Consider the following 8,967-nt stretch of genomic DNA (forward strand, 5'->3'; position numbering starts at 1 on the left):
TCCGTTTGCGTTTTGTTTATTCAGATTCTGATGCCTTGCTCACAAGAAACAGCTTCATTCTGATATACCAAGACTACTTTTAAGAGTATTTTGGTGTTGACCCCCAACTCAAATTTAGGAAAACTCAAGATTTGTAGAATAGAATAGAATAGAATAGAATAATGCTTTATTTCTGAACATCAAGCAAGTATAAGTCAAACATTTTAATTAGCAACGATTACAATATAATAAGCGGCCACCACCACAATCCAGTAATGATTACCGAATACATAATAGGTATTTCAAATAACAATTCAGTTCTGCTGGTTTTAAATCTAAAAAATTAATATATTAACAATAAATAAAAAAACTATGTTTATAAAATGTTACAAACAAAACAAAGTAACATTTACTACCTTTTACTATTTTCATGGATAAACATGTCTGCCTCCTTGTGACACAAAGAATTAATTTACTCTGAATTAATTTGGAGCAATAATGTCAAACTGAATTACGCTTTAGGCTTGTAAAATTTTATTATAGTGAATCTATACTTTTATATGTAAAAGAAATATATTTGTTTCACATTATATAACTCAATTTTATTTAAACTATGTTTGAGCAGCGTAGTACTTACGATTACTTTAGCCAATCTGAAATGGTATTTCTGCAGGTACTGATGCCGTCAAAACTACATTCATTTATTAAAAAGTCATAGTTTATTTGATACCAGATGAAATAGTACATGATTTTCAATATATACTTAGTAGCAAATTTAGAATGTTAAAAAAAAGTCTTTTTAAGTGCAATATTTGCAAAATCATGTTTGTTCTGACTTTTCTTGCAGCGAAACGCTATTTGATTTCCACCTTTAATTCTAGTTTTCATCTCCTCACTAAAAAACTGGACGCTTCAGATTTAAAGGAGCAAGGTAACCATTTAAAACATTGTACAATGGTTAAAAATACATTTTGAGACAATAACTGCATGTTCATCGCCATTGTTTTTGCCGATGTCACTTGCCTACTCAGTACGTAAATGAAATAAAAACAGCTGGCAATGATTATGAATATCTATAGGTCAATGTTGTATTTGATAGTTTCAATACTCCTAATTGAAAATCACGATTCAATTGTGGTGATGGCCGTTTTATATTCTGCAACCATAGCAATAGGCATAATTTTAAAGGTCTCGTTAAGACGAACAAGGTGTGTATTTAAACTTTTTTAGTATCGCCAATGGTTTTCGAAGTGGGTCAAAAAGACAAATAACGAAGTAGTGCAACTACTTTTCTTGCAAGGTATTATAGAAAGTTATGGTTAGGTGAATTTATAATATTTGTTTGTTTTGTAAAGTTGCGTTTCCTTGCTCTGAAGGTACTGTCTCAGCAGGTGCTGATGGCCAGAAGCACTGGATGGTGCTGATATGTCAGCCCGAAATATACTGTTATTCTCAAGAGTCTAAATTTAAAAAAAAACATTGTTTGTCTGAGTCAAAATCCACTCTCACTCTAGTATAACTGTTATTATACATATTCCAAATGACGCAATGGAAGACATCAGCAATAATCAATAAAAGGTTGACTTAGGGTCTAAACAGGATTAATTGACGCCCAAGCGGATGTAGAAAAAAGACATATTTGTCTACAAGAGAAGAATAGTTTCACATTTAATGTCCACTACTGTGTTATTTGTCATCTCCACCCCTTCAAATCTTGAATTGTTTTGTTCAAAAGGACGTTAGTAATAGGTTATTAAAGTGAAACTCACATTTCGCTACTCTAGCCGTTAATTTAACATTTACCACTAATTTTGCTATGCTAAACTCAGTAACACAACAAATGTCTCATATTTAAAAATATAAAATGTTTTAAATAAATAAAAAATATGCCAGAATGTGCTTAATACCTGGCAGTTAAGCAAATTATGAAAAAACTCAATTAAATTCTAACCCTATTTAATATTTCATTGAAGAAGGAGCTCTTCTTATTTGAAAAACCTAATATACGTTAAAAAAAAGAAAACCTTAACAATTGGAATATGAAAACTGAAAATTAAGTCAATATATGATACTTAATGTGATGTATTCCAAATGCAAAAGTAGGGTATCTAAGTAGGCTAGAACGAATTAACAACAATGTAATAGTTTATCTGTAGAAACAGACGTTTGTGAAATGACATCTCATGTTTTATACTGCTGTAAAACTAAGGTTGTGAAATTTCTTACCTTAAAATCGTAGATCCATTAAAATATTAATTTTTTAAGAGAAATAATGAAGTAAATTTACAGCCATAACCTAAACATAACCTATCTGACAGAACACAGACAGACAGCAGACGAACAGATGCTAGTGATAGTACATACAGCTGGGATTCAGGTGTTCCAACAAAGTAGCAAAAAACTTACCTTGCACTTTTTTCATATATATGTATATATATATATTCATATATGTATATATATTTGTATATTTTAAAATATACATAAAAAACTTTGAGGTAACAGTTGTAAGGAACCTACAACTAAATTAAAACACATATATATTAAAATAAAATAATATATGTGTTTTAATTTAGTTTTAGGTTCCTTACAACTGTTATCACAAAGTTTTTCATGTATATTTTAAAATTTAAAGTTAAATTCATGGACTAAATTCCATCGCATTTTCCACGCAACTATCATATATTTTCCAATTTGAAGCCAATCCTTTCCATCAAAGTAGTCAAAAATTCTTTTTCGCTTAGTATGTTATTCCCAAACCATTTTCTCGGAATCGTTGCCGGAATAGGACAAATACCCACAAAGTGAAACACCGTCTCATATTCATTCCTGTTACACAAAGAACAAACGGGACTTTTATCAGGAAACCAAGGTTTGTAATTCAAATCAACCAGGCCCGCCCGCGCTTTAATTACCCAAGATATAATATTCACGTTATATCAATCTTTCAGGAATGTCTTATCTCCAAGGTCAAGTTTGATTGTCAAATTATGTGGATGATAGGCAGATGTACAGGCACGGCCTGTACGTTCCACTCGCCAGCCTGTTCGCATCGTCTCAACCACTCGTCAACTGGCCCACCAATCCAACGCCGTTATCAAAATTAAAATTTATCTCGATTCCACACTTACTTCCTAAGCTCTTCCACTTATCGTCCTTCAGCTTACGCAGTACTTCCCTGACTTCACCAATATCAATTTCCTTATCTAGGGTTTCATTCATAATTGGAGGCTGTACGTAGCAGATATAATTTCATAATAACGGAGGGTTTCGCAGGCTCTTAAAATGTGCAATCCAATGGCTCACTGAAATATTTCCCACCACTCTTCCATTTTGTTTCCTAAAACTATTTATCGATTCCCAAAACCCCTTTGAATTCGAAATATTATTCATATTTAAAATAATACTATCACATTGTTGTGTTTATTTTATATTGGCACAATTTTGTATATCCTTTCCGCTTTCCAATGTAATTTAATCGAACCTGATGAGAATTAGTTTTTCTGAATAAATTTAATAACCTAAGGACCTTTTTCTAGAACTGTAACACTCGAAGTCATACCACGGCTGTTTGAAAGTTGGTCGCACCTTTCTTGTACGAGTCATCGCGGTGCTCTTGATTCTTTATCGAAATATGAATTCAATCAATCATATCATTAACATTTACCTGGTAGTCGTCTCATATGACTAAATTTGAAGCAGCTTAACCTACAGCCGTACACAAGGGGCTTTTATTTCTTGTTTCCGATTTTAATTTTGGTGGTAATGGCAAAACTTATTCTTATTATTGGTGTTTTCAATTTTGCCACCTTCTTTCAATTTTAATAACATTTTAATTGGCAGATGATTATCTTTATCAATACGCCAATTTAAACCGTCTACAAGCAATAGATTCCTTGTGATGAGGAGATGATAAATAAATTAGAGTAATCGATCCACGTATGTTGCGCCCAAATTGAGCTTGCCTGCTTGCAAAATTAAAATGAAAATTGTATTGGAAAAATTTATTTAAAATAAACTGTATATCATTCTCATCTATAAATGCTTCAAAAAAAGTAACATCAAATTCATAAACAAATTCTAGAAATAAAAGTTTCATTTACCTTATTTTAAGCTCACAAACATTGTAACTCATAATTCTTAAGTACCTTGAGATCATGGTTTAAGAATATATTGAAGGGTTGGCTTGTGACCTTCAGCCACTCCCCGTCACCTGCGCGATAGTTTGAGTTGAACCTGGCAGTTTCTGTCCCTGTAGCCTCCGAACTCTTGTCTTGAACTTTCATCTGTCTATCATCCCTCCTTGCAAGCATCGAAATCTGTGATATCGCGTTGTATTGTGTTCCTCAGTTACTCAGCTCCATCTCGACCACCTGCTTCTACCAGCTTACCATACTCCTACGTAAATCGCCTTCCTTCTATCACGAGACGGTCGAACACAAGGGAACATTCGAAGTCTACCAGCTCTCTATCTCACGCTTTATCGCTATTACCTTCCACCTCTTTTCCCGCGTAACTAAGGAGTAATCACGATATATGGCATACCTGTATATTTCTGCCTAATCGTGACATTATGTAGTCTATGTCTGTATTTTAGGGGAAATGCGTAATTACCAGTCCATTACTACCGAAGGGATGAGCCCTGTTTTTCCATAAAGAGTTTGTTGTACCAAACATTTCACTACAAAGATTCTTGACCAAGAGTCTAAAGTATGCATTGCCACTGCTATTCCACTCAAGTCCTTTAAATAGTTATTCATCCTTCCTCTTGCCTGTATATCTACAAGTTTATTCTGAATTATTTTATTTTCCTTAGTTATTTGGCACATATAACTTTACCTCCACCCCCTTATTTTAATTTTCTAGCACAAATAACCTGTTTGTAACTACTCCTAAGTCCTCTTTGGCCACAAGATTTGCGATTTTTTGTCCAGTTAAACCACTCATTAGTTGTCCTAAAGACATTTCTCGAGTTACAAGGCGAGTCAGTTCTAAGTGCACTTATCAACTCGGTAATTAACTCCGAGTCTGTGTCCCTTACTTCAAACTCTAACAAAAATATTTATGGTTCAATTTCAACATGATAAAATATCCGATGCAAAAACTAGTAATTTATGCGCAGCTAAATCTCACCAAAAACTCATTTCACAGCACCAGTTGTGCCAATCCTCTAAATGGTTCAATGCTATTTATTTAGAAACAAATAATGACAAAATGGGACAAATCTTCTTTTCACTTAGGATAATAGAAAAGGTCGCCCCTAATTATCCTGTTAGCTTATTAGGTGTTTATCTGGATTCGAAACTTTCCTGGGATGCCCACACGCAAAACTTCATCTCCAAGTCATGTTTTCTGCTAAGAAAGCTGAAACCTTGTGTATCATACAGTATGTTACTCATGGCTTATTTTAGATTATTCCATTGTAATCTGCTTTATGCCAAAGGATTGGTCGACTGATGGATTGATAAGACTGCATGTGGCTCTATTGCTCCTGTGTTTTATTACAACTCCAGTGGGTTTGTTCGTATTTGTTTTCGTGAATACTGTACATAGTGTGGTTTAAGTACTTTTTGGATAGTAAGAACAGCTTATCACCTTTTTTTATTTTTCAACCTGAAATTATCGTTATCAGTGTAATTATAGCAATGAATCGATCCCCCGTTGCCTCGCCTGCAGTGACCCGCTCGAGGTCAACAGATAAGGAGCCAACTGATAAAGACCTCAAGCGTACCTTATCTGATACCGGTATCGGCAATGAAATCTCGCCCCAGGTTACTGCGGCAATCGAGTTGGCAGTAAACAATGCCATCTCATCCCAGCGGCTTGTAGCTGACATCTCGGCTGGAGTCTCCGAGATCGTCAATGCAAATTTGACTACCGCGCTGACCGCTGCAAACAATCGCATCGTTTAACTGATGCCCGATGTGAGCAGATTGAGGACGGAAGCGTAAAGAGGCAGAGAGCATTAGACGATCTTACTCAGTACCAGCGACGTAACAGCCTCCGGCTTTTCGGTGTACCTGGATTTTCCCTTCACTTTGGAAGTCTGCTATTGTCCGCCCATTGAACAAGACCTCAGTTCCAAAATCTTACCAAGACTTCAGGACCAATTAGTATTCTACTTGCTCTATCCTAAGGCTCGAAAAAATTGTGCACTTTCAGATTACTGATTACTTAATGTTCTAAATTATTTACAATCAGGATTTCGAACAGGACATAGTACTGAAACTGCTTTACCGACTGTCACTAACGATATAGATTTGCAATGGACCAAAAACTAAGCACAATACTGACACTTTTTGATTTCTCAAAGGCTTTGGATTGTATAAACTACAGATTACTGTTGGCAAAATTGAGAATAATTGGTTTTTAAGAAAATATCCTTCAATGGCTGAGGTGTTAGCTGTCTGGCAGAAGGCAGTGTGTGTAGTTAGGTGACATAAAATCCAACTGGCTGAGTGTTGAATGTGGTGTTCCTCAGGGTTCCATACTCGGTCCTCTCTTGTTTGTGTTGTACGTGTAGCATTTGCTACATAGGCAATTTAAAATTGATTTATTAAATATATATGGAAGAAAGTATATGCGAAAATATTTTAGAATTTAATTAGTGATATCAAAGTATAGGTAAATTAAATTATATAATTTCTCAAGAAAGGCTCTGCGGATATAGGATGATACAGTGAGTCTAGTTTGTTAACGTAATTACAATTGGGGTAATTTGAAGTTTACTTTGTTCTCTCTGACCTTGTGTTTGGATAGGTGGAGGCCGTCAAAGGATTGGTTTTTAGTTAGCTAGTTTACTGGAAGGGGAGGTATAAATAGCTACGACACGCGATTCTCAGCGTCTTTATGGAGTTTCTTTTGCAATTAATTTAGTTGGTGGTGTGCGTCTTAATAGTTTCCTGTACCTATCTGCGAGGGATTTTGCTTAAGTAGCTCTTTTATAGTTGATTAAGATTTTCAGATGGGAGTTTTGCTGTTTACTTATGGTAGCTTTCTTTTACAGGGATATTGTATACATTTTTATACAAAAGGGAAATAAGAAGATTTGAATTCACTTAATAACTAACGCAAGTTTTCAAGAAAGCACATGTTTTCAAAAGTGCACTTGTCTTCAAGAAGCACATGTCGTTGCAAGTATAGCTCAGAGTCAATTCTTCAATTTTAATATTATTTAAAAGTTACTGATAATAACCATTTAGTATTCAACAGTCAGAATAATTTTTATACTTCAAGATATAAAGGTTTTAATAAATACTTTGGGGTGAAACATAGTTAAATTACAGTTTGGCAAAACAAATAATGAAGCAGCTGCCTTTGTACATCTTGGGAGTGCTGAGATACACAGTAAAGGAGAGCAGACATCACCACCTGGTACAGAGTCACTGCAGAGAAATGACCAATTCACATCACCAAATCACCAGCCTTAATCTTCCACCAAGACTTTCAAAGACCTCTAACAGTTTACCATTTAAGTATGCAATCCTTAAGAAATAAGCTAGATAGACTAGATTTATTTTTAGATGACTATAAGTTTGATATTCTGACACTGAATGAGCACTGGTTACATGAACAGAATCCCTATTGCATATTCCTGCTGGTTATTCGGTTGGTAGTATTTATTGCAGAAAGCTAACCTTAACTAGAGGTGGGAGTTCAGTTCTTGTTAGGCCAGGCATTGTTTTGAAACAGTAGACAATGACAGGTTTGGCACTGAAATATCAGCTGTGTTTCTAGCTAAAATTAGTACGGTACTTTGATAACCACTATTTATCACACACCAAATACCAATGTACATAGCTTTTTCCAGAGCTTAGAATCTTTACTAATATATGTTACCGAACATTTTAAGCACATAATATTAACAGGAGACTTTAACAGAAATTTAAACAGTAACTAATTAGAAATAGTAGCATTCTTAAACATTTTCAGATCATACAACTTATACTGTCATAACAAAAAAAAACACAAGAGAAGATGTCTGTCTGGACAATATTATTAGTAATATCAATAAAGTCTATTGTATGGTTATTCAGCCCAACGTGTCTGATCATGCAGGAATTTCTGCAAAATTTCATGAGCTGAATTTAATGTGTAAGAGCACATAGCAAGAAGCAAACAAGAAATGTAAGAGATTTGTCTAGTTGCCATTCACAAACTTAAGATTAAGCTTCAGAATACAAACTGGCAACAAGACTCTCAGTTTTTATCTGTTGGCGATGCTTTCAGCTGTTTATAAATATAATGACAAATTCACTAGAAGAATGCTGTAAAGTAAAAGATGTTATAATTAGGAATAATGGCTGGCCAAGTATTAAATGGTTTATTCCACAATAAATAAAATTAAGATATTAACAATACTATATGATAAGTTTAAGTTAAGTTAGGGTACTGAAAATGAAAGAAAAAATTGACGTATTTATATAGAAACTAAGAAAATGTATAGAAATAGAATTAAAATAGAAAACAAACTAGCCAATGAAAAATATATGGGGCAGTCTTCTAATCCATGCAAAGCGGTTTCGTGAATTGCAAAAAATAAAATGAACCAAATTGTTAAAACATTGATACAATTATAAACTCTGATGTTTAATAACTATTTTATTAAAGTGCCATCTAGGACAAATGGTATTACAATTTATAACTACAGTGGAGTCCCGCTAATCCGAACACGTGTAATCCGAACGTCGGTTAATCCGAACAGGTCCAGGAGGAATTATTTATAACGATAATGAACAGTTATAGGAACTAATTACATAAAAAATGAAAATGGGTCCATCATTTCGTACATAAAACAAAGAAAATTTTAATTAAATAGACATACAGTATTTATTAAGACAAATTGTGTACGGTACAGTACATAAATAATGAAGTTAAATACAGTACCAAATTGAAACTTATAGGTTAAGTATGAGTTGAATTACAGTATTAAGAAGTGAAATCAAACAAAAATTGGACGTACAGTATTGATATTATTATTGAGTAAAATAT

At 33.9% G+C, this 8,967-nt stretch overlaps 1 protein-coding gene across 1 annotated transcript in view; it reads right to left on the reverse strand.

The window, feature by feature from the left end:
- Positions 1 to 2,335, reverse strand: part of LOC124368792 (tetratricopeptide repeat protein 39B-like) — an 82,227-nt gene extending 79,892 nt beyond the window's left edge. The window contains exon 1 of the mRNA XM_046826166.1: positions 2,206 to 2,335. The gene's annotated coding sequence lies outside the window, so the exon portion shown is untranslated. The remainder of the gene's footprint in view (positions 1 to 2,205) is intronic.
- Positions 2,336 to 8,967: the final 6,632 nt, after the last annotated feature.

Source organism: Homalodisca vitripennis, chromosome X (assembly GCF_021130785.1).
Source record: "Homalodisca vitripennis isolate AUS2020 chromosome X, UT_GWSS_2.1, whole genome shotgun sequence".
In the NCBI taxonomy this organism is placed as follows: domain Eukaryota; kingdom Metazoa; phylum Arthropoda; class Insecta; order Hemiptera; family Cicadellidae; genus Homalodisca; species Homalodisca vitripennis.